Below are 25,714 nucleotides of genomic sequence, written 5' to 3' on the forward strand. Positions count from 1 at the left end.
TTTTCCTTCTATGAGTCAGGTCCCTTTGCTGTTTGTCTGCTGGAGTTTGCTGGAGGTCCATTCCAGACCTTGTTTGCGTGGGTATCACCAGTGGAGGCTGTGGAACAGCAAAGATTGCTGCCTCTTCCTTCCTCTGGAAGCTTCATCCCAGAGGGGCACCCACCAGATACCAGCCGGAGCTCTCCTGTATGAGGTGTCTGTTGACCCCTGTTGGGAGATGTCTCCAAGTCAGGATGCACAGGAGTCAGGGACCCACTTAGGGAGGCAGTCTGTCTCTTATTAGACCTTGAGCACTGTGCTGGGAGATCCACAGCTCTCTTCAGAGCTGTCAGGCAGGAATGTCTATCTGCTGAAGCTGTGCCCACAGCCATCCTTCCCCCAGGTGTCTGTCCCGGGGAGATGGGAGTTTTATTTATATGCCCCTGATTTGGTCTGCTGCCTCTCTTTCAGAGATGCCCTGCCTGTGTCTGACCCGGGGAGATGGGAGTTTTATATATAAGCCCCTGATTTGGGCTGCTGCCTCTCTCTCAGAGATGCTCTGCCTGGAGCAGAAGAATCTAGAGAGGAAGTCTGGCTACAGCAGCTTTGAGGTGCTGCGGTAGGCTTCACCCCAGTTTGAACCTCTCGGCAGCTTTGTGTACACTATGAGGGGAAAACTGCCTACTCAAACCTCAGTAACGCCAGACGCCCCTCCCCTCAACAAGCTTGAGCATCCCAGCTCGACTTCACACTGCTCTGCTGACAGTGAGAATGTCAGGCCAGTGGATCTTAATTTGCTGAGCTCCGTGGGGGTGGGATCTGCTGAGCTAGACCACTCGGCTCCCTGGCTTCAGCCCCCTTTCCAGGGGAGTGAATGGTTCTGTCTTGCTGGCATTCCAGGTGCCACTGGGGTATGAAAAAACTTCTGCGCTAACTCGATGTCTGCCCAAACAGCCTCCCAGTTTTGTGCTTGAAACCGAGGGCCCTGGTGGTGTAGGCATCCAAGGGAATCTCCTAGTTTGTGGGTTGCAAAGACCATGGGAAAAGCCTGGTATCTGGGCCGGAATGCACTGTTCCTCACAGCATGGTTTCTCATGGCTTCCATTAGCTAAGGGAGGGAGTTCCTAGACCCCTTATGATTCCTGTGTAAGGAGATGCCCACCCTACTTCCGCCTGCCCTCCATCGGCTGCACCCACTGTCTAACCAGTCTCAGTGAGATGAGCCAGGTACTTCAGATGGAAATGCAGAAATCACTCGCCTTCTGCACTGATCTTGCTGGAAGCTGCCAACCGGAGCCATTCCTATTTGGCTGTCTTTTCAGCCACTGAGTGCCAAACATCTACCCATTTTTTCTTATCTATTTGTCTTTATTAGGCTTTGTACTAACAATACCTGAGATAATTTTCAGGTCTCCTATGTTTACCCTTCCAGAAAATGCTCAGAGGCTTACTTGTGCATAAGAAATGGAGCCAGTGACCATTTGAACAGAGTCTTCCATTCCTTATTGCCTCCTTTCACTGTTTAAAGAAGCTGTAAAGGGGGACCCACTGAAATAGATGGTGGTATGAGTGTGGAAAGGAACAGACACTAAGTATTCAGGTCATGGTGGCCCAAGTGAGGGGCACCCCTCGTCAAGTCTCGCACAGAGGAGTGGGTTTGCCCTTGGAACATCCTCTGAAGTACTATCATTGGTAGGGATCTGGGCAATGAGAATTGGGACAGATGATGGAAGGGCAGAATCCGAGGGCACTCAGTTCTAAGGTGAAGGTGGAGGAGCAGCAGCCTGACTACCCCAGGCTGGCAGTGTGGTCCTACTCTTGAAGTCTGGCAATGCCCCTTTTGAACTGCATATGTCTGCACTACCAGAGGGGCCCATGGCCTTTGCCTAAAGAATAATACTGGATTTCTCACGATCTAGTCAGTGAGACCCTAAGGCAGTTCTAATTTTATTTGAGAATAATGGAATGTATAATAATCTATTTTCTGTGTATGGTATTACACTTTGAATTTCAGTTTTCCTTTACTTTGGGCCAATTAAATCTTTAGGACTTCCTCTCCAAACTAAATTTCTCTGAACGACTAAGCTCATTGTGTCTGTTTGTCTTGTGTTGTTTTTTAAATTGTTTAAGTTTTTGATATAGCACTGTTTTAAAATGATAACCACATTAACAGTCTTTATCAATCATTGTTAAAGGCCTGTCCTGTTTTATTTTTTCCCCCCTGGGATTGAGTAACACCATCCTCTTGTATCTTTTGTTTTGTTTTGGTTTGGTTTGTGCAGTACTTTAATCAGGCAGTTTTGTCTTAATGAAAATTGCTGAAGCCTTTCTTGGTATCTTGCTGTTTTTCTATGCCCTAATGTTAGCAAAATAAACACTTGGACTTCCTGCTTAATACTAACTGGAGGAATCTCTCTTTTTCCCTTCCATGCTCTGTTTGCACTCTTTCAATGGCCCAAGAAACATCTATGTAGGTGAAAGGTCTTTGTTAAAAAGAAGGAAATTGAGCAGTCATTTCCTTTCTCCTTCCTTGACATATATCAGCAAGCAAGTGGTTGTTGCTATGATCTTTTCAGTTTATACTATTTTGAAAGAATCGATGATCATTTCACAGAGCTTTGAAAATTCTACACAAAAATAATTAAAAGGTCAAATTTAAAATGAACTATACATATATTTGTTTTGTCTTAAATTTGAATTATGAAGTTTAAGCAGTTGTCTTCATCTAGATTGATGATAGCTAATTGCTCTATGAGTTTCAGGTATTCTGCAATGATTTTTTTTCCTTTCTTTTCTTTTTTTTTTCTTTTGAACAGGATCTCACTCTGTTTCCCAGGCTGAAGTGAAGTGGTGAAATCACGAGTCAATGCAGCCTCGACCTCTGGGGCTCAAGCAATCCTCCTGCCTCAGCCTCTTGAGTAGCTGAGATTACAGGCATGTGTCACCACACCTGGTTAATTGTTTAAATTATTTGTAGAGAGAGGGTCTCCCTATGTTTTCCAGGCTTCCATAGGACTCCTGAGCTCAAGCAATCCTCTGGCCTCAGCCTCTCAAAGTGCTGGGATTATAGGCATGAACTACCATGCCTGGCCTCTACTATCGTTTCTGATAAAATAAAAGATACAGATGGCAAAACTCTTAATGATTGTATGATTTTATTAGGCAGCTGTTTTGAAAAGCAGAATGTTTAAAATCCTATGTAAAATATTTTGTTTTTTTAATTAAAAGAATTCCATTTTTTACAATTATGCTTTATGATTTAATTAACTTCATGAGAATTCTATTGTCTTACAGGAGAGATGTGATTTTTGTTTATTTCGATTGTCTTGTGTGTATTCTCACACATTCAACATTTTGCGTTTTCCTTAGTCTACTAAATGTTAAAAATAGTCCAGTTTCATAGGCGCTTTTCTTTTATATGGTAATATCAGACAATGACAAGGAATTTAGTAACTTTTCTTTCAATTTTTCGGAAAATTTTTTTTGAAAAATTCTTTTTAAACTGTTTTTTGGAAGAATAAGAGCATTTGAAATCCCCATGTGCAACAAGATCAGCAGATCTTCAATTCTTAACTTTTAAGTCCTGCAAGCCCAGAAATTTGTGGATTTCTTAAACCCCTATTTTTAGCCATTTGTAAAAGTCATATCTCTACAGCCATTGTCTCTTGCTTCAGAGAAGACATGCTTAAGCCTGTAATATTCCAGCATTAGTGCTTTCAAGGGAAGTAGAATGATTGTGTAACTGATACACTTGCATTTAAAATGAGTAAGAATGAAGATTCTTGAATGTTGCTCATGGGTATTTAGGAAAAATAGCTACTGTTATGACTGTGGAATCTTCACTGAATTTTATTAGATATGAGAAAAGCACAAATGGCAGACCAGACTCAACAAGAGAACAGTTTGACTCTGCTTTCAAGCTGGGGAGTGGCAAAATCACATTGAAGGGAAGCTGGTGGGATTGTGTTCTTATACCCATGTTTGGCAAATGCAATCAGTTGCAATGGTTTACCCTAAGAACTTTGAATTTCATTCTGTATGTGATTAACAGTTATTGCATAATATTAGTTGTAATAATGTAATCAGAAAAATGTTTTAGGAAGTTTATTGATGAATTCTTGAGAGCAAGAAGACAAAGAAGTCATTGTGTTTGTTTTTTTGCTTTTTTTCCCCTCTCAAAGATTCTTGAGCATATCTGTAGGCAGAACAGACAGAAGTGGAAAAGAAGAAAATGTCAAATAATCTTAAAGTTGGAAGGAAACACAGAATACTTCTTTAACAAGACAAATGATCTTAGCGAATGTCAAGTTTAAGTGCAGGCAACAACCGCTATCGGCCCTTTGGTTATTTGAATACAGCTCTCATTATATACTTGCTTTCATTTCAAGATGTATCATCAAATTGGATACTTTCTTCTGGAGATTCTTTGATTCGTCTATATAACTTTAATCAAAGCATCTTTTAGTCCAAGAATTTTTAAAATTACCACAACAAGATATTGGCATTTTGAATTCCCAAATATTCACTGCAAAGAACTCAAGTTTTGAAGAATGCTGAAAAGGCAGCTGTATTTGTGTGGGTTGTTATTATATGCATATATGTATATATCCACCCAATATACATATTGGTTTTATTTCTTTAAATGTATGATGGAAACTAATGCATTTGAATATCTAATAATCACAATATTTTCATCTGAAAATATATGTATTACTCTGCATATTAAAAAGTTGAAAATTCCATCTTAAGGCACTTTACTTTTTCTGTTTTTATTCACATCAAGTTTGCTTTCCTTATGTTGTATCACTCAAAAAGGTTATAGACCCATTTCTTACAGCTAAATACATTGGAAGGATTGAGTTTCTTCAGTTTTAAAGAAATACAAGAACCAAGTGGAGAATAACTGTAACCCTGAATAAACTATATTAAATATTTAATCATGTTAGAAGGTTGTTTACTAGAACGAGTTTATATCTGACTTACTGAAGATTAGTAGTATTTGGAGAGTTTTGAAACTCCAAAAGTGTACAGATATGTGTCTGATAATGCTAAGGAGAAAAGTAAAGAAAGATAAGGAGAAATAGGAGTGCAATGGTAGTTGCATTTTATATAAGATGTTCACAAAGGTCTTTCTCCAAAAATAGCATTTGAGCAGAGACCTTTGGGTGGCAAATTTTGGGGAAGAATATTTTAGACAAGGAGAATATGAAGTGTAAACACCTCTTAACAGGAGAGGACTGGACTTGTTGATGAATGAGCCAAGAAAACAGTGTTGCAGCAGAGGGGTGGAGAGGGAGAGTAATGGCAGATGAGGCCTAATGTGTATGGGGGAAGTTAGATCATGAAGGCCTTTGTAAGGATTTTGGCTTTTATCTGTGTGATATAGGAAAGGTTATGCACATTTTTAAAGAAGAGAGACATGATCTGACTTCTGATTTGACAGGTGCACTCTGGCTTCAGTGTTGAAAATACTCTGATAGCAGGGTAATCAGGAGAAAGCAGATGGTTGCTGACAGGGCGGTAGCAGTGGGGAGAGAAGTCATAATGAATTGCTAGAGGATTAATGTGCAGTGTGAGAGAAAGGGACATAAGGATGCCTGATGTTTAGACTGGACTGCAAAGATAGAATTGCCATTTTCTGAGATGGGGATGAAGATTGTGAGATTAGCAAGTATTTGGAGGAAAACCAGGTATTTGTTTTGGGATATGGTAAGGTTAAGATGGCTACCGGACATCTAAGTGAAAAAGTTGACTAGGCCGTAGAATATGTGACTCTGGATTTCACAGGCTAGATATGGGCTGGAGATAGAGATTTGGAAGTCCACAGTATGTAGCTGGGCATTTAAAACATGGAACTAGGTGAGATTACGTGGCCAAAGTGTGTTCATAATAAAGAGGAGAGGTCCAAAAACTGAACTCTGAAGAGTGTGCACTTGTGGACATTGTAGAAACCATGAAGAAAAACCAGCAAGTACTTGGTGGGGGACAAGCCAAGAAGTGAGGAGAAAGACCAGGAGAGTTTGTTGTACTCTGTGCCAAGTAAGGAAAGTATGTCAGGAAGGGATTAGTCAACTCTGACAAATGCTTGTTCCTAAAGTGAGGACTGAATTTAGCAGTAGTCTTAGCAATATAAAGATCATTCATTACTTGATAAATGCTGCCTCATCGAAAATGTGGTGATAGAAACTTGAATATCTTTAAAAGAAAATTGGAGAAAACAGAAGTGGAGACAGAATGCATAAGAGATGCTTTTGAATTGTTTTGCCATGAAAGAGAGAATAGAATAAGTCAATAGCTGGAGGGGGGAGAGGGATTAAGGAATTTTTGTTTGCTTTTAAGGTTTAATACATTATGTTTGTAGGGAATAATCTGAATAAATTTATAGGTAATAATCTAGAGAAGATAAAATTAATCTGTAATGGAAAAAGAATGCAATTCCTGGAATAAGGCCATTGATTTGCCAAGAGGGGATAGAACACAGTGCAAACACGGGAGAACTGGCCTTGGATAGACATATGAGGTGTTTATCTTTAGCCATGGTAAGAAAGGGAGATTACATGGGTAGCGATGCAAGTGAGTTGGGAATGTGAGATTTAAGAGTCGGTAGAAGTTCTTTTCAAAATGCTTCTATGTTTTTAGTAATAGACCAATAGAGTAAGGTTATAAGAGAAGGTGTGGGAGGTTTGAAAGGAGAGTAAGGAGTATGAGTAGATCACTTAGGTGAGTTAGGGGTGCACTAATAGGATTACTGGAGAGCACCCAGGGAAATACTGGAGATTAAAGCTTGTGAATCTAAAATGTGATCACTCAGCATAATGATCAGTAAATATTGTTCACAAAAATGAATTAACTGTGAATTTCTCAGTTATTTTAACATCATCTAGCCATGCGGTTGCTAGATCATTACAAGGCAATAAAAAGCATTTGCATTTCCTAAAGAAATACTGTAAGATCTGGCCAAGTCAGTGGATTTGCTAGATAACAAAGGCACCATCAGAATTTCTACTAATTCAGTCCTTGATGAGAATAAATTGTGAAATTAGAACAATCATATAGGCTTTTGATATAACATACTTTAAAAAACATTTTTCTAATTTTATAAATGAAGAAACTTAGGTCCAGAGAGATGAAAGAATTCCCTTGCTGTGAATCGCATTACCTTTTACAAAGAATTTTGAATATTCTAGTAAATACATTCTTACAGGAATGCTATATTTTATTCTAATTTTATTCCTTTAATATAGCATTCCTGTTAGGTTTTTCAATTTGTGTTTGATCGTACAGTTATGTAAATTCTTTTTGACAGATTTGTTATTACGGGGAGAAAGATGTGTATGAATTCTAGTTCTAAAAGCTCATTAATTTTAGAGAAGTGTGTCATGAATTAACACTGAGTGCTATATTTTTCTCTTTACGTTATGTTTTTCTGGTTGAATAGAATTCTGTCAAAATAAATAGGTTATTTAAAAATGATTAGGTAGGAGCTATATAAAAATTCTCCTAAGCATGTTCACTGTTCCCAAGAAATAGGTTGAATGTAATACCCAACTAGTGAAGCCTTATCATCAGCAATACAAGATTACATTTTAGCCCTTCTTTACAAAGCTAGTTATAAAAAATATTTTCTTTGTAAAACGTTTTCTAAGTGTCTTTCACTTGAGTGAGCATTTAGTCACTTAGAGTCCTTTCACCAGTGTATATATTTCTTACGCATATTGACTAGAAAAAGGATGTCCTTGACCTACTTGTTTCACAGGAAGTGAAACCAGTTACTTTCAACCTTTAGCATAGTAACAAGTTTAATGAGGGGTGTAAACTTTCACTGTATAGATTTCAACATCAGTTGACTTATCCTGAAATTCAGGAAAAACACCATTTATCTCAGTTTAAAAATATGCACACCTAGTTTTAAAAAAAGCAACGTTACATTCCTCTGTGCTCTATTTGACAGAGAAAATAAACACAGGGCATTAGTGGTCAAATGTGGATCAAAGGATCTGCTTTAATAATGGACGAGATAGTTCCGAATAATTTCCAAATATAGGACTTTCTGACAAAGATGCAATGGAAGGTGTATCTTAGACCTGAGGCTAAATTGAAAACCTGCAGCTCCTGCCCCAGATCAAATCTTTGGAACTCCAGATCTAATCTTTGGAACCCGCTCACTATCCACCAGCCTTTACTACTTGGGAACACGAAGCCGAGAGAAGGGCGGGGCAGAGAAGGGGGCCTGCGCAGCAGGGTCAGGATGTAGGAGGTGCAGAAGACAGAGTTTGTAGTGTGTGTGAATGTGTGTGACTATGTGTGTGTGTTCTGTATGTATGTGGATAACATTTAATGAATGCTGCTCACCACTCATTAAAAATTCCGATGGATAAAATTTGTCACTTTTTATCCCTGAAGAGATTTGAATAAGTTGGTAGAAAGGAACAGCAACGTTTTTTTTTTTTTTTTTTTTTTGGAGATGGAGTTTTGCTTTTGTTGCCCAGGCTGGAGTGCAGTGGAGCGATCTTGGCTAACCACAGCCTCCGCCTCCTCAGTTCAAGGGATTCTTCTGCCTCAGTCTCTTGAGTAGCTGGGATTAGAGGCATGTGCCACCACACCGAGCTAACTTTTGTATTTCTAGTAAGAGACGGGTTTTCTTCATGTTGGTCAGGCTAGTCTAGAATTCCTGACCTCAGGTGATCTGCCCACCTTGGCCTACCAAAGTGCTGAGATTACAGGCATGAACCATTGTGCCCTGCCTGAAACTTTTTATATAACAGAGACCCTTGCTACTCAAATGTGTGGTGGTTCTTGAATCAGCAGCATCTGCATCATCTGGAAACTGGTAAGAAATGCAGAATTTAAGGCTTAATCCCAGACCTACTGAATCAGAATATGCATTTTAAGACTCCTCTCTGCTCCTGGGTGATTGGTTTGTGCATTGAATTTGAAAAGCACTTCACTGGTTGCCAGCTGTGTTGCTCTAAATTCCTTCTTCTGTGTACTAAGGCAGAATATAGGAAAGAATCAAAGGATTTCTCCTTACAGCTGGAGTTCATAAGCTTCCATTATTGAAGTGAGATGGATAGTGTTTTCTAAATAGTCCAGTGGAAAAGAATATTTTTAAGATCTTTTAACTACAAAACTGTGACAATCAGATCATCTTATATTAAAGATGTGCACATTATATTTCTATATTAGATATCTTTTATAAAAGAGATTTCCATTGACTTTGTTGAAGATCAGATGGCTGTAGGTTTGTGGCTTTATTTCTGGGTTCTCTAGTCTGTTACATTGATCTATGTGTCTTTTTTTGTACCTGTACCATCCTGTTTTGGTTACTGCAGCATTATAGTATAGTTTGAAGTCAGTAGTATAGTGTGATGCCTCCAGCTTTGTTCTTTTTGCTTAGGGTTGCTTTGGATATTTGGGCTTTTTTCAGTTCCATATGAATTTTAGAATAGTTTTTTTTTTCCTAGTTCTGTGATAAATGATGTTGGTAGCTTGACAGGAATAGCATTGAACCTGGAGGTTTCTTTTGGCAGTATGACAATTTTAACAATATTGATTCTTCCATCCCTTGAACATGGGATGTTTTCCATTTGTTTTTATCGTCTATGATTTCTTTAAGCAGTGTTTTGTAGTTATCCTTGTAGGGATTTTTTACATCCTTGGTTTAGATTTATTCCTAGGTATCTAATTTGTGTGTGTGTGTGTGTGTGTGTGTGTGTGTGTGTGTGTGTGTGTGTGTGTGTTGCTGTTATAAATGAGATTACATTCTTGATTAACTTGAATGTTATTGGTGTATAGCAATGCCAATTATTTTTGTACATTGATTTTGTATCCTGAAACTTTCCTGAACTCATTTATCGATTCTAGGAGCCTTTTGGTGCAGTCTTTAGGATTTTCTAGGTATAGAATTATATTGTCCCTGAAGAGAGATAGGTTGACTTTTTCTTTTCCTATTTGGATGCCTTTTATTTCCTTCTCTTTCCTGACTGCTCTGACTGTCACTTCCAGTACTGTGTTGAATAGGATTGGTGAGAGTAGGCATCTTTGTCTTCTGTTTCTCAAGGGGAATGTGTCCATTTTTTGCCTGTTTAGTATGATGTTGGTTGTGGGTTTATCATAGATGGCTCTTCATATTTTGAGTTATATTCATTCAATGCCTGGTTTCTTTTTCTTTATTATTATGATTATTATTATTAGTTTTTGAGACAGGGTCTCACTCTGTTATCCAGGCTGGAATGCAATGGTATGATTATGGCTCACTGCAGCCTTGACCTCCAAGGCTCAGGAGATCCTTCCACTTCAGCCTTATGAGTAGGTGAGACTACAGACACCACTATATCTTGACAAATTTTAAAATTTTTATTTTATAGAGATGTGGTATCAATGTGTTGCCCAAGCTGGTCTCAAACTCCTAGTCTTAAGTGATCGTCCTGCCTCAGCCTCCCAGAGTTCTGGGGTTAACAGGTATTGGTCCTCACACCCATTCCTTGATGTCTAGTTTCTTAAGGGTTTTTATCATGAAAGGAGGTTGGATTTTATTGAAAGCCTTTTCCATGTCTGTTGAGATGATCGTGTGTGTGTGTGTGTTTTCAAATTTGTTCATATAATGAATCATATTTATTTATTTGCGTATGTTGAATGAACCTTACATCTCAGGAATGAAGCATACTTGATCCTGGTGAATTAACTTTTTGGTGTACTGTTGGATGCTAGTATTTTGTATAGTATTTAACTATTGGGTACTGTGGTACTAGGATCATTTGTACCTCAAAGCCCAGCATTACACAGTATTAATTTTTGTAGCAAACGTGCACATGTATCCTGAATTTAAAATAAAAGTGGAAAATAAAAGAGATTTGTGCTGCTAATTTAAGAAAGTTGTAAAATTCGAATAAGAAATGAAACATTTCTTACAGAGAGGCAATCTGGCTTTAATTATTGAGTTAGATACAGCTAGCTACATAAGAAGGGCAGGTGATAACTTTTCATGGTCTTAATTTCCTTAGGAGTAGTTTACTCTTCATGGGCTGGAAGTGGGGTTGGAACTACATAAAAAAGTAAACATGATATGAAAACCTGAAACTTTTAAATAACTTGAAAAAGATTGGGCCAGGTGTGGTGAGTCATGCCTGTAATTCCAGAGCTTTGAAAGGCCAAAGCGGGAGAATCAGTTGGGACAAGGAGTACAAGACCAGCATGGACAACACAGCGAAACCGTCTCTAATAAATTAATAAAAAATAAATAATATTAATATGCCTAGGGTGTAGGATATCTGTATATGTGTTTGGTGTTAGCAATGAAGGGGGTTATACTACTGAGATCTGAGATTGATGATCAAGGGTTTTTGTGCCCTCTGAAAGGGTTTGGAATTTGACCCAATGTTAAGGAGAAATTATTAAAGGACTTATGCAAACAAGTGAAGTTGGCATTTTAGAAGGCTAATTCTGGCTTCAGTGTAAAGAACAGGATTCAAAAGGTTACAGAGGGAGATGGACTAGAAATTATTCGAATAATCTACATGAGAATGATGGTGACATGAATCCAAAGTATGGAAATAGGGATGAGGAAAATGAACTTTTTAGGAGGATGTATCTACAGGATATACGGACTTATTTGTTTGGTATTGATGGGGAGAACAATGTCAGGGCTAATTCTTATGTTTTGGGACTTCCTTATGATAGGAAATATAGGAGAAGAAATAAGTTTGGAAAGAAATGATTGATTTTGTTATCAGGTTATTTTTTAGAATGGACATCCAATTGTAGATGTCTGGAAAACAGGTATGCCTTAGATATTTATCTTGAAAGAGATTAGGGCTTATTTTTCACACTACATAATTTATATATTACTCATTCTCATCATCCCAATTATTATATAATGTAGTTATATAATTCTCAGTCTGTGTCACTTACCTAAACTCTAGTCCCAAATATGCCTAACTGTCTTGCTTGTGAGTTTAAGTTTATTTTCAATAAAAATCATGCCTTGCTCTTCATTGTAAATGGAAGTGGGGATTTTCAGATGCCACTATTCATATTGACATATGGACTATCGTTCAGTTTTAGATACTGACAAGCATACTTATTTTGGGAGAAAGATTATGATTGTGCTTGTTTTGATATTACTCTTGTTCCTGAAACAACACCTTCTCAGTATCCCATGCTTAAATAAAGTTATTGAGTTAAATGCTGGAAATCTGAGTCTTCAGATTGCTTTTATAAATAAGGAAATAGATCTATGGGAGATAGAATAGTAAGGATAAGAAGTAAAATATTATTAAGTACTTTTATGTTGCTAATATTTATCTGTCTGAAGATTACTAAGACCGTGTACAGTAGTTTCCCCTTACATGCAGTTTCAGTTTCTATGATTTCAGTTAACCTGTGGTCAATTTTGGTTTGAAAATACGTATGTATAGTACAATAAGATGCTTGGAGAGGAAATGAGAACACACATCACTTTTATTACAGTATGTTGTTATAACATATTTTGTTTTTTGTTATTTTTGTTAATCTCTAACTGTGCCTCATTTAGAAATTGTGGTGAAACCCCATCCCTACTTAAAAAATACAAAAATTAGCTGAACATGGTGGTGCCTGCCTGTAGTGCTAGATACTTGGGAAGCTGAGGCTGGAGAATTGCTAGAAACAGGGAGGCGGAAGTTGCAGTGAGCTGAGATCGCACCACTGTACTCCAGCTTGGGTGACAGAGTGAGACTCCATCTCAACATAAATAAATAAATAAATAAATAAATAAATAAATAAAAATTAAACTTTATCATAGGTGTGTGTATAAGGAAAAACACAGTATAGATAGGGAGGGCTTGGTACTATCTGTGGCTTCAGGCATCTGCTGGGGATCTTGGAAGTTATCCTCTGTAGATAAGGGGAAACTACTGTAATTCAAAATATTTAATTTCGTCACCTTAGCACGTATTTCAAAACAACAAACTGTGCTTCTCTGCAGCTTGTTCTTCCATGATTTTTTTAAACCTTGTTGCCTATATGATTTTTTCCCTTGCACCTGAATATATGTTTATATTTCTTTTTGATTTACTTTTGAAGGAAAATGTAGGCAACTACTGAGGAAATTGACCATACCACATCTTTTTCTGTGACTTAAGCTATCACTCTTAGATTTTAAGGAACAGATTCTGACAACATAACAAAACAGAAATCAGGTTTGATGGGCTTCAGCGTACATAAAGTGCATATTCTGTCTGAAAAAAATTCAAGCACGCAACACATCTGGAACCTTTTCTGTACTTTGTATCCATCTCTACTGGCCAATCTTGTGCATTTGCAACAGCAATGACATTGATGAATCTCTTTAATTTACCAGGCAGTGGACACCTTGCCAAGCTGGTAAGAACCAGCTAGAGCTGGTCCTGATCATTTCAGATATGTGTATTGTTTCAAAAAATTGTAACTGATTGGAAGCAATTTAGATGTATGCCACAAACACATAGAAATACATATTTTATTTAGTAGCCTCTGGATTTTAATTTTTCTCCTTCCCTTTTCCTTTTATGAAATAAAGATAAATAACTAAATTAGCATATAGTTATATAGTTATGTGGTAAAATTGTCATATAATTTGGCATTTTTTGAATTGTAAAGATCATTTAAAAATTGAATTTATATAAATGGGAATCAATTTTCAGAAAACAGTATTATCTTTATGTCAAGGAATAAGCAAGGAATCATTTTAACAATAACAAGTTGTGGTATCAGTTTTTCTCTTAAATACTTCTGACCTCAGGTAGGGAACAGGCAATAGAATACCTAACTCCCAAACTATTATAAATTTCAGCGAAAATATGCCAAACGATAGTATAAGAAAAAATAATCTTGGGAACATTGTGGAGAGAGTTAATAATTACATATAACGTGAAGAGGTTATATTATCTTGATGAGTAGAGTGTATGAAACTTACATATTTTTGAAAATCATTCAGAGCTAATATTATATTTAGGTGGACTAGATAGCTTGCTATGATTATGTGGTACAGTTACCTCATTTTAAAAATTCAGCATATTTACAGAGCACCTACCATATGCTAAGACCTGTGCCAGGCATTTTCAACATAGGCAGTGCATTAGACAGCATATTATAACACAGAAGCAGGATCTGGTGTCCTCAAAACGCCTTTTCTAGTCATTTTTTGATACCTGGAATTCTACTGATCAGACCTCAAAAAGTAAAACTTTTATCACTATTAAAATACAAATAGTATCTCTGTTTCTTAAAAAATATGTTTATTCCTTTGGGGAGTTAATACTTGAGTCTTTAGTAACATCTACTGTTGGCATGAATGATTACTGTAGAATCTCTGCTGTAAGCGAACTTTGAGGAAGTAGGAATGAGTTTAGATGCTTTGACTATTTGAACTGATCTGATACAGGACAAAAACTAAGAGCCCCATGATGAAGATTATTTGTTTTGCCTACATTACTTATCAAGTGGGACTGATCCTGGCTGCTTTTATTACAATTAATTGAATAAAACATAGCTTATATATTAGATAAATAAAATATTATACCTAAAAATCTGTGTTATTCTTTGGTTTTTCTTTGTAATATTCTCAGAATGACTCACATGTTTTCACTCTATAATAGTAGTACAAGCACATCAAATTAAATTTCGCAGCTTCAGGTAACAAAACAAGCTGGTGCATGGGTGAGGATATTCATTAGACATCATCTTGAGTCAACTCTGGTTTAAAGACATAGGGTCAGGCAGACGTGTCCTGTATTTGGACAAGGGCATATTGAGGTGGGTTCTTCCTGGGACCTTCTTTCCTTAAGAAGGTGTTCTATTTCTCATTAGCATTTAAAAAAAAGAGACCTGGATAAAACAATTCGAATTTAAAATACACTTTTATCCATTCCTATCTTTTGTGTTCTTATAATTAATTTTCCTTCCTTCTCTCTCACTTCACAATTGATGCCACTACATTGAAACATTTCGTATTGTTGTTAGTAGGAGTTATGTGCATAGTTCACAAGATAAAATGTTTTAATAACTTTGCTCTTTTTTAAAGGCAAGTTTGGGCTTGGCTAGATTCTAAATGACAATGTGAGAATTAGAACAAGGGAACAGATCACAATTTACACATGTTTATTTTATAATGGTATTTTTCTGTTATCTAAATTTCAAAGTGCCTTTTTAGTCCCTTAGTACTCTCTACCAACACTGAGTTTTTAAATTTTGTTTTCCCTTGTTTTCAGTGTATATCTTTCATATTCATATTTGCATGAATACCTTCCATAATTATTTTAAATTGGGACCTTAATGAAAACAAACTCTGATTTAATTGAAAATTTATTGAGTTAATTATAGATTCATACGCAGTTTTACATGCAAAGTTTCTGTGAACCCTTTGCCAAGTTCCCCCAGTGCTAATATCTTCCAAAATTATAGAACTGTATTATACCCTGGGGTATTTACTGAATCCACCAAACATTTAGATTTCATCAGTTTTCCATGTATTTACGTGTCTACATATATGTGTGTGTGTGTGTTTAGTCCTGTACAGTTTTTCACAGGTATAGGTTCATGTATCCACCACCACAGTCAAGATGCTGAACAGTTCCAGCACCACAGGGTTCCTCCTATTCCCTTTGTATAACTACATTCATGTCCCTTCTCTTCCCCCATATCTACCCCCATGCAATCACTGATGTATTCCTCATTTCTAAAATTTCATAGTTTCAAAATGTTATATAAATGGAATGGTACAGTATGTAACCTTTTTGATTGACTTTCCCTATGTGTTTTAAACAATTGATATGTATGTTTTTTTCACTATGGATTTTGGTAAAAAGACTGTAAGTATGTGATAAAAGGTAATATTGATTTTACTGTTATAGATTCAGAATACATTTGTACTTTATATTTTAGCACTTATGGAAATTACTAACTCTTCATTATTCGTATTGATGGAGGCAGCTGAGAACTAACTGCTTGGTGCAGAATACTACAGACTACAAACAAGAAGTATGTGACTGTGCGCCAGAGAAATTTCGATTGCATTGATTTTTAACATGGATGATTCATGTGGACATTGATCATTGGAGTGTAATATGGACCAGGTTATCTCAAGGGTGTCCCAAGTGAGATAAAGGGGTAGATTTGGTATCAGAATGTCTAGTAGTTTACATTATCTTGAGCCTACTTTATGACCTTAATGGACCCTAACTGAAGGGAATGTATTCACTGTTAATCCAGTGATTTCAGTGAAATAATTTTGGATCTAGAAGAAATCATGTGACTTAAAGTCTCTATTACATTGAATATCATATAGGTCAAACAAACTTACTCATTGCAGGCCCAAATTATAGAATTTATTTTATGTGTTTTTTCAGTTTTATTTGTCATATGGGAAAGGAAATAAAAATTAATATTCTTGACAATTAGACCGTTATGACTTCAAGAAGGTAGATAATGTATTTTTCATCCTTGTATCTCCGTGCTCAGCTAGATAGAACAAGCTCAGTAAACATGTGTTGAATGACTGTGGCTTATGAGATTGGGAAGTTGATTATGTAAGTGCATATTATCCCAGTACCCTTTTCAGTCAATATTTTCTTCATGAAATTGTAAGAGATAGGTTGGAATTTCTGAGCAGTAGTATCATACAAATCTTTAGAGATTTTGTATTTATCTATGTACAGGTCCCAGCTAATAAATTTGAGTTCATAGTTAGAGCTCCGGTTCATCAGAAGATGGAGAGAAGGCAGACTCCTGAGGTTGACATATGACAAGGGAATTTCTCTAGTCTGCATTTTATTCACTTTTTCCCAATGTCCCTTTCTTTTCTCATTGCTTTGTGGGTTGTCAGTATCACCTAACAAACATTGGAAGTGATTTTGGAGATATTGTTATAAAACAGCAGTTGTAATGGATTACTCAGGGTGCTGCATTGTACAACAAAAATAGGCTTAAGTAGAAAACTGCTGGCTAACTAGAAGTGTCTTTTGTGGCAGGAAATATTTTAGAGAATTTCTTCTTTACCTATGTTTATCATTGCTATCCCAATCTATTATAACATATTTTTTTCTTTCAATTCTCTAAATAGTTTATTAAATATTATAAAGAAATGATTACACTGTGGAACACACATAATGATTAATGCATGAAACACACACATATGTTTTATTTACACTTGATTTAAGATACATTCAATGGGAAAAGGGATTTCTGGCTTTTCCACAGTTAATGTGTAATGTTTGGCATGTAATAGACACTCAAAACAGATTTTTTTGAATAAATGATTGGTAGTATTTATAATTTAAAACTGATGTAGAGGGATGTGCCAGTTTCAGTACTGCAAGGGCTCCATAAAGGCAGGATCATATTTAATATATTATTATTAGTATATTTCTTATTAGTATATTTCTCAGTGACTCTGAATATTTTCCAAGAACACTAGAGGCTTCTAGTTCCTGGCCTGTGTACTCCAGCAGCTCTCAATGGTTCAGAGGCCCTTGTCCCTCTCACATGTACAACTTCCTAATCATAAGACATGCCCTTTAGACCCTGTAAAATCTGGTTCTACTCATTCTGCTTCTACCCTTACTGAGTCTAAAATGACTTCTTTTTTTTCTTTGAGACAGTTCTCACTCTGTTGCCCAGGCTGGAGTGCAGTGGCATGATCATGGCTGACCATACCCTCGACCTCCCTGGGTTCAAGCTATCCTCCCACCTCAGCCTCCTGAGTATTTGGGACTACAGATGCATGCCACCATACACTTTTGTAGAGAGAAGGTTTTGCATGTTTCCTGGGCTGGTCTCAAACTCCTGGGCTTAAGCCTTCTGCCCACCACAGCCTCCTAAAAGTGCTGAGATTATAGGAATGAGCCACTGTGCCCAGCCTAAAGTGACTTTCTGTTACGTCTTCTAAAGTTAAGAAGAAGATAAAAATGGGGGAAAAACAACAACCTCAACTACAGCCTCCACTCTTGAGTGGGATAGATTTTTATAGATCCATAATCTCATTTGAGTCTCACGACAACCTGAGAGGTGGACATTATATACTCTATTTGGCAATTGAGAAAATAGAGGCTTATAGAGGCTTACGGAGGCTATGAAACTAGGCTAATGTCGTAAGTGCTGGAACTAGTCTTTGGTCTTATGGCAATAAGATTCAAAAGCTATACAGTTAGGTTATTGCTGGATTTGTCTCTCCTGCTTTTGGCATAGAACCTACTTGCTTTGGCTAGGCCATCTCTACTTGTTGATCCATTGCTTTTTTCCTCATTTTTGCCTCTTTTCATTCCCTGGAGATTGATGTTTTAGATATGCTACTGGTTAGATAATAGCTTTGCTTCACTGGTGGATTAAAATTGGCCACAGATGCTTTGCTGCTTCTCTCATCAAGAAGTGGCATCTATTTTTCCTCCTCTTGAATCCAGGAAATAAACTTGTGTTTTGCTTTGACTAATACAGTGTGGTGTACGTAATACTATGTCAGTTATGGGCCCCAGCTTTAAGAGGCATGGCAGCCATTACTTTCACTCTCTTGAACCCCTAGGCTATCATGTAATATGATTGGCTACTCTAATAGAGATGCTATGAGGAGAGTGAGAGAGATGCTTGGCCAGCTAGGAATCACCAGGTGTGTGAATGGGGTCATTCTGGATTTCAGCCCCAAATGAGTCTGCAGAAGATTGCTACTGTATGAATGACACATGTGAGATCAGCAGAAAAGCCAGTCAGCTCAAATTGTAAAACCATAAGTAGATACGCAGTTGTGTTAAGCCATTAAATCTGGGAGTGGTTTGTTTCATAGAAATAGATATTTGAAATACTCAGTGACTTATACATTTACTTCATCTCTATTTACTGAAGACTGAGTGTTAGTTTCTGTCATCTCTGTTCCCATCTCAAGATACTGAGCCCTCAGGCAAGGTGATGTTATAGTTCCTCTAGGAAAGGGAAATAAATTATAAGGGATATGGGGTGTTAAAATTAGACAAGTAAAGATTCACTTGGCATAAGAAAACTAATTTCAACTATCAGAAGGCTGCCTTTGCAAGGGAAATATAGTTGGTTTTGAGAATTCAAGGAATGGAAAGATAAAACACATTGAGAATCCACATATGAATAAATATATTTAATTTCAATGTGATGAAGCTTTCATTACAGGTGCTTCACAAAGGGGCTGTGGCTTTCCACCTTGTTGAGATATGTGGTTGTTGCGGAGGCATGCTTCTTGATCTTCCTTCAATAAAGAACTTGTTCTTCAGCCATGAGGAATACAGGTAGATGATAGGTCTTGGGTCCCAAACCTTTAGAATCCTCTGCAGGATTCAAGCTAAGGTCGTGCTTTTCCAGATCATCTCCTAGCCAATGACTGAGCATGATGGGATACTAGAGACCTGGCCATTTCTTCCAATGTAGGATTCACTTGACCAGTTGTCTTTTTGGCGGAGTGCCACAGTGGTTAATAGACATTGTGGAATATGTATTGCATTCCACGTGTTGTTCTCCATGTCTAATCCTTCTTACCCTCTTATTTCCCCTCACAAATGTCAGATCTGCCCTGTGGTCTGAAGGCTTTCCATGCATAATCCTTTTTCCTTCCTCTTTATCTTCCCTGGTGTTACTCTCCAGTAATCTTGTACTTCTAACTCTGGCTTAGCATCTGCTTCTGAGCAAGATGCAGTAGAACTAAAATGGCAAATCTGTCAGATTAGAAGAGTTTTAAAGTCTCTTCCAATTCTGCAACCATGCAATGTGATCTGTAGCTTGTTTGCTTCCAGGTAGAGCTGGATAATTATTTACAGCAATTCTAAGAAAGCCTAGCGTGTTTTACTGCATGAGATGCCTTTGGAGGTAGAAAAGACACCTATCTAAATCACCAACTTTATACTTTGGAAAATCTCTTTTCTGCTGAATTGCAAAATTGCATTCATCTTATGATCCTTAAAATTTATTTTACTTCCTAATATTTGTAACCACATAGAGTCATTTGAATCTGCTAAACACAGCACAAAAGGTAGAAATACATTAGTATTTAGTAAAAGACATCTATTTAAATTAAGCTCTTTGCAACATGTATTCAGCTATGAGGAATTTTCTGAGTAAGTAGCACTAGCATTGAAAATAATTATAAAAAGAGGAGTAGACATCATGGTGCTATTTATTATCATTTGAAAAATATTTTTTTGTTCTACTAATATGTATCAATATGAATGATGCCCTCAGATCTTGGATAATTAACCCATAACAACTAACATAAATAATAAAAGTAAGCTTGAAATAAGGATACTATTATGTCTTTCTTACATATATTTTTTCTATTAAAATGTGCTGAAACTTACTTCTTAATCTTGAGTTGCATGAAGTGTGCCTAGAAATAGAAATTCCATTTGATGCAGCAATTCCATTACTGGGTATATATCCATAGGTTTATAAATCATTCTGTTATAAAGACACATGCACACGTATGTTCATTGCAGCACTGTTTACAATAGCAAAGACCTGGAAACAACCCAAATGCCCATTGATGATAGACTGGACAAGGAATATGTGACCCGTATACACCGTGGAATACTAGGCAGCCGTAAAATACAATGAGTTTGTGTCCTTTGTAGGGACCTGGGTGAATCTGGAAACCATCATTCTCAGCAAACTGACACAAGAACAGAAAATCAAACACCACATGTTCTCACTCATAGGCAGGTGTTGAACAACGAGAACACGTGGACACAGGGAGGGGAGCATCACACACTGAGGTCTATTGGAGGGGAATAGGGGAGGGACAGTGGGGATAGGGAGGTTGGGGAGAGATAACATGGGGAGAAATGCCAGATATAGGTGACCGAGGTATGGAGGCACCAAACGGGATTGCCATGTATGTATCTATGCAACAATCCTGCATGTTCTGCACATGTACCCCAGAACCTAAAGTGCAATAAAAAAAGTATATATATATATATATATATATATACACATATATATATATGTTGTACTTATATGATACGAATGGAAAACAAATACTTTGGAGGTTTGAAATTATAAAATCAGAAAATATGATATTAGACAGCCTGTGTATTCCCAGACCTCTTGTATTTATACAGGGAGATCTAGGGCAAAAATAACTACCTAAATATGACATTTTTCTGGGTGGGCCTTTGCGTACACCAGCCTCTCTCTTTATTTGTTTTTTCTTTTTCTTTCTTTCTTTTTTTTTGAGATGGAACCTCGCTCTTGTTGCCCAGGATGGAGTGCAATGCGTGAACTTGGCTCACTGCAACCTCTGTGTCCCCGGCTCAAGAAATTCTCTTGCCTCAGTCTCCTGAGTAGCTGGAATTACAGGCACCCACCACCACACCCAGCTAATTTTTGTATTTTTAGTAGAGACAAGATTTCACCATGTTGGCTAGGCTGGTCTTGACTTCCTGACCTCAGATGATCCATCCACCTCAGCCTCCCAAAGTGCTGGAATTACAGGTGTGAGCCACTGCACCCAGCCCAACCTCTCTTATTCTTTTGAAATTACTTTTAGAGTCCATTGATATATTGGGTAAGACCTAGTGGAAAGAAATAGGCCTGACAGCACACAGCTTTTGAGTTGCCCTCCACATTTTTAGAGCTGATCATTATTGAGTCCCTATTATCTGCCGGGTACTCTGCTAAGTTATTTATTTAAATTATCTCATTAGACATTATCATAATCATATTAGATAGGGACTGTTATTATTTCCATCTTATACACAACAAATTTGAGGCATAGAGAGGTTAAATAATTTGGCCAGTGCCACTGTAGTTCACTTTTAAAAATTATGTGATATGTTAAATGACAGTCCTTGGTTTTAACCCAGCTATGGCTGGCTGCAAGATCCATACCATCATGCCCACTATGTTACCTTGACTTTTCTATTCTCCTACTTCCTTTGCTGTGCTCTGAGTCATGGAGAGACAAAAGTGCTCCTGATCAGCACAGAAGAAACTGCTGCTGCTGCAGCTTCTAGTGTTTTCTGCCATCTCTGTTACCATCGAGACCTGGGCTGTGGATGCTCAAGGTGCAGGGAGCTGATGTATAAGGAGTTAAAGGAACTCTTGCTGCTGCCAAATATGTTGTTATCACTAACTGCACCACTGTTGTCATTAGTGCTGCTGCCAACACTGCAAGCCCTGCTGTTGCCAGTGCCAATTCTGCTGATGCCTTGGGCTCTCCGTGTCCCAGGGTGATTCTGTAGACAAGCAGCTGCTTTTAGATTTCACTTGCTCATTACCTGTAGATCCTTTGCCTTAGGACTCAAGCTTAAGCCCATGAAGCCTGGGATAGAAGACAATTGGAGGTATGTTTTATCTTCCCTAGCATCTGGGACAACTGGCCTTGAACCAAACATGTGCACCTCATTTTTCTTTTCCCTTTTCCTCTGAGATTTATTTTCCCAGAGGCTCTTTCTTATTTCATGCAGTGCTCCACTAGCCCTGGGAACAGGAACATAAACACTAGAACCCTAGAATGAACATAATTTAGCCTTAACTACATTAGATATTTTAGTTTGAAAGAAAGCACTCTCATTTTATAATCCTCAATACATAGAAATTTACACTTAGTTATCTGTGCAAAAATTGAACCATGATAAAGAATTTCTATGCAAGTATAAATAACTTTGGTTTTTACCAAGAGTGGTTTCAGTGTGCTTTTTTAAAATAAAATTACTAGCACTCAAAAATTCAGGTCTATCGTTGAAGCTCTATCAATAATTCATATACCTCATATCAAAATGCTTACCGAGGGACAAGATGATTTTGTTAGTGGGAGTGTTTTTTTTTTTTTTTTTTTTTTTTTTTTTTTTTTNTTTTGACAATGTCTCACTGTGTCCCAGGCTGGAGTGCAGTGGCATGATCATGGCTCACTGTAGCCTGAATCTCCCAGGCTCAAGACATCCCCTCACCTCAGTGCCCCCAAGTAGCTGGGAGTACAGATGCATGCCAGGATACCTGGCTAATTTGTAATTTTTTGTAGAGATGAGGTCTCCCTGACTTCCTCAGGCTGCTCTTGAACTCCTGAGCTCAAGCAATCCTCCCACCATGACCTCGCAAAATGTTGGGATGACAGGCATGAGCCACTGCACCTGGCTAAAATAAATAATTTTTAACTGGAGGAAAAGAATCTTACATTGTTGAATTCTTTATTGTCTTAACTGAAAGCAAAAGTCTGTTTGAATTTTTTTTTAATCGAGTAAAGCATATGGGAAGAAAAGAGCTGTAAGTTCTATGTCAGATGCTTTAAAAAAATTGTTTAACAGTTATAGTCTAGAGGGGTAGGGGGTTGGGGGTTAAAAAAAGTTGTATTAAAATCTTGATGAAGATACTCTGCATGAAAGAATACTTTCTTTTTTCTTGACAGCAAAATAATCTGTTTTCTTCTTTGAGTACAATGAAAGTTTATATTTTTATCCAACCTGGGATAATAATGATTGAGAGTTTTGTTATTTCTTGAAATTGAGAATATGGGGATTGGTAAATAATAGGGTAAATAATATGCATTTAGAATAGGGTGAGGTTCTTGGTTTTCCAAATCTATTGATTTGTGGAATTTGCATCTAGAACTCTAATTTTTTTCTGCAAATTTCATGAAAAATTTTTTTTAGGAATGTAATTTTATTAAAAAATTTAAATATGAGAATATTGAGATGTATTTATATTTAAAGTTATCCTAACATATTAGGCGTTAGCATATTGTTTATGTATATGTGTCCTCTATGCGTGTGTATATGTGTATATATTTAGTGTGCATTTTTCTTTTTAATTAGTTTTTCTTAATATTAAAGTTGGAATTAAAGAAAAATGTGTTAGTATCTATGATGCAAACAGTGATATTACTGTGTCCAAACATCTCAGTATGGATATGGGTTTTGTTATATTTTGTGAGCTACATACCAAAGTACGTTGTAAAGAACTTTATTTGCAGGTAAAATAAAGATGAGAAAGCAGTGCAGAGAGAAATGAATATAATTGTCTTACATTTCTGATCCTCCATTTTTAGTTTTTAATGGGAATTTCTGTCTCTTGTCTGCATGAAGATGCTAATGTTCTCTTAATGTACTTCAAATTGTAGAGTAAGAACTTTTAAATTTGTAGGAAGACAAATGGCATGTATAAATATTAGTGTTTATGAGCACTTAATATCCCTTCTGTCATCTGCATTTAATGTTTTCGTTTCCTTTTAATAGTATCTGTAAGAACTCTTTGTGCTGTGCTTAGAGTTTTTGTCTAGATTTTTTTTTCTTGTGCTCTAAACCTGTTTAAGCATATGATATTTGAAAGTAGTTGAATTCAGAGGTCTTCCTTTGCAGAGTTTCTTAATAGCTTTTCCAAGAAAATTTTAAAAGATTAAAGTTAATTTTATTCTTCATCATATAGATCAAAAACTTTAATTCATACATCCTTAAAAATTAAAACAAGACAAAATAACAATTTGAGAAATAATCAGTTAAAGCCATAAACTATTTGGGGAGTCTTTGGAAATGAAAGGCCCACAATTTACCTATATATGAAGCCAGTATTCTAATTCTCAACTGAATTCTATCACAGGGCAGATTTTTTTCTTTTTAATGTCTGAATTTATTTACCTGTGAAAGGAGAACTTTAAATTGAAATAATGACAGCACCTTAATCATGGTGATTTTATTTAAAGCCTACTGCCATAATAAGACGCATTCTAGGTTTCCAGAGCAGTGGCAGCTGTCAAACACCAACATTTTTCCCTGAGAATAGATTTAGTGTAGTGTGTTTTTTGAGGACAAGTTGCTCAGCTATTGTCTCAGTGAGCACTGCTAGTTAATATTCAACAGTTTTATTAATCAAAATTGTGTGTCTTGCTCCCTAGAGTGTTTGTGAAAATGATTGTATGTTTATCAGAGCCTTCAACAGCAGAAACAGAGAATTCCTGAGCTAGGAGCTGGTAATGAGAACCTATATTAACCCCAGGATGCTGATAAGAAAAGGAAAATGCTGTCAAAATACATTGTTTGTAAAAAAATAATTACTATAGCTCAAAAAGTCAGACCTTTTTTTTGAAGCCCTTGTACCTTATATAACTTCAGTTGTTTATCTGGGCTAATGGGGAGGCAGGGATATGGTGATACCCAACAATCCACTCCAGGAATGGCATGGATCAAGTAGTCTGGGGATCTGTTAATCATTGCTTCTGTTGCATACCTTATTAAGGTCTTCACAACATGTTTCCTTTAGATTACAAAAAGTTTTTAATGAAGTAAAGCTTGCGAGGCATTAGAGAGCTCAGTCTGGCATTGTACAAATGGTATTGAAGAGTCACATGGGAAAAACAAGCTTTGCCAAATAAAATAATGAAACAGCTAACATTTTCCATGAAATATTGTGCCTAGGATGCAGGTTTTGTTACTGCTTTTGTGTTTAACCCCAAACTATTTTCCATAGTCAGGTGATACTGCCCTGGAGATAGTGCTGCCCTGGATGAATGAGACTTTTTCTGCCATGGGTACCTACCACTTCCTGCCCACGCTCCCGCAACGAGTGCACACATATGCACAAATACATCTGAAATAATCAAGGATGCACTGTTTGAACAATAGGATCCCTGTAATACTATAAAGAGCATTTACTTTTGGATTTTCTTTTGTTTTGTCTGTAATGGAGCTCTATGAGGAATGAAGTCTTCTGAAAAGAGTCTTTTAAAATATTACCTTGATAAATTTCCTATAGGATTAGATTTTTTTTTTTTTTTTTTTTT

At 36.9% G+C, this 25,714-nt stretch overlaps 1 protein-coding gene across 2 annotated transcripts in view; it reads left to right on the forward strand.

The window, feature by feature from the left end:
• The window catches only part of CCSER1 (coiled-coil serine rich protein 1), a 764,265-nt gene that overhangs the window by 78,961 nt on the left and 659,590 nt on the right, over positions 1 to 25,714 (forward strand). Inside the window, exon 1 of one of the 2 annotated variants that reach the window (XM_037731578.1) lies at positions 21,974 to 22,286. The exons of the other annotated variant lie outside the window; for it this stretch is intronic. The gene's annotated coding sequence lies outside the window, so the exon portion shown is untranslated. Of the gene's footprint in view, positions 1 to 21,973; positions 22,287 to 25,714 lie in introns of those variants that run through there. 2 annotated transcript variants of the gene reach the window in all.

This window comes from Cebus imitator, unplaced genomic scaffold, assembly GCF_001604975.1.
Source record: "Cebus imitator isolate Cc_AM_T3 unplaced genomic scaffold, Cebus_imitator-1.0 Scaffold409, whole genome shotgun sequence".
In the NCBI taxonomy this organism is placed as follows: Eukaryota; Metazoa; Chordata; class Mammalia; order Primates; family Cebidae; genus Cebus; species Cebus imitator.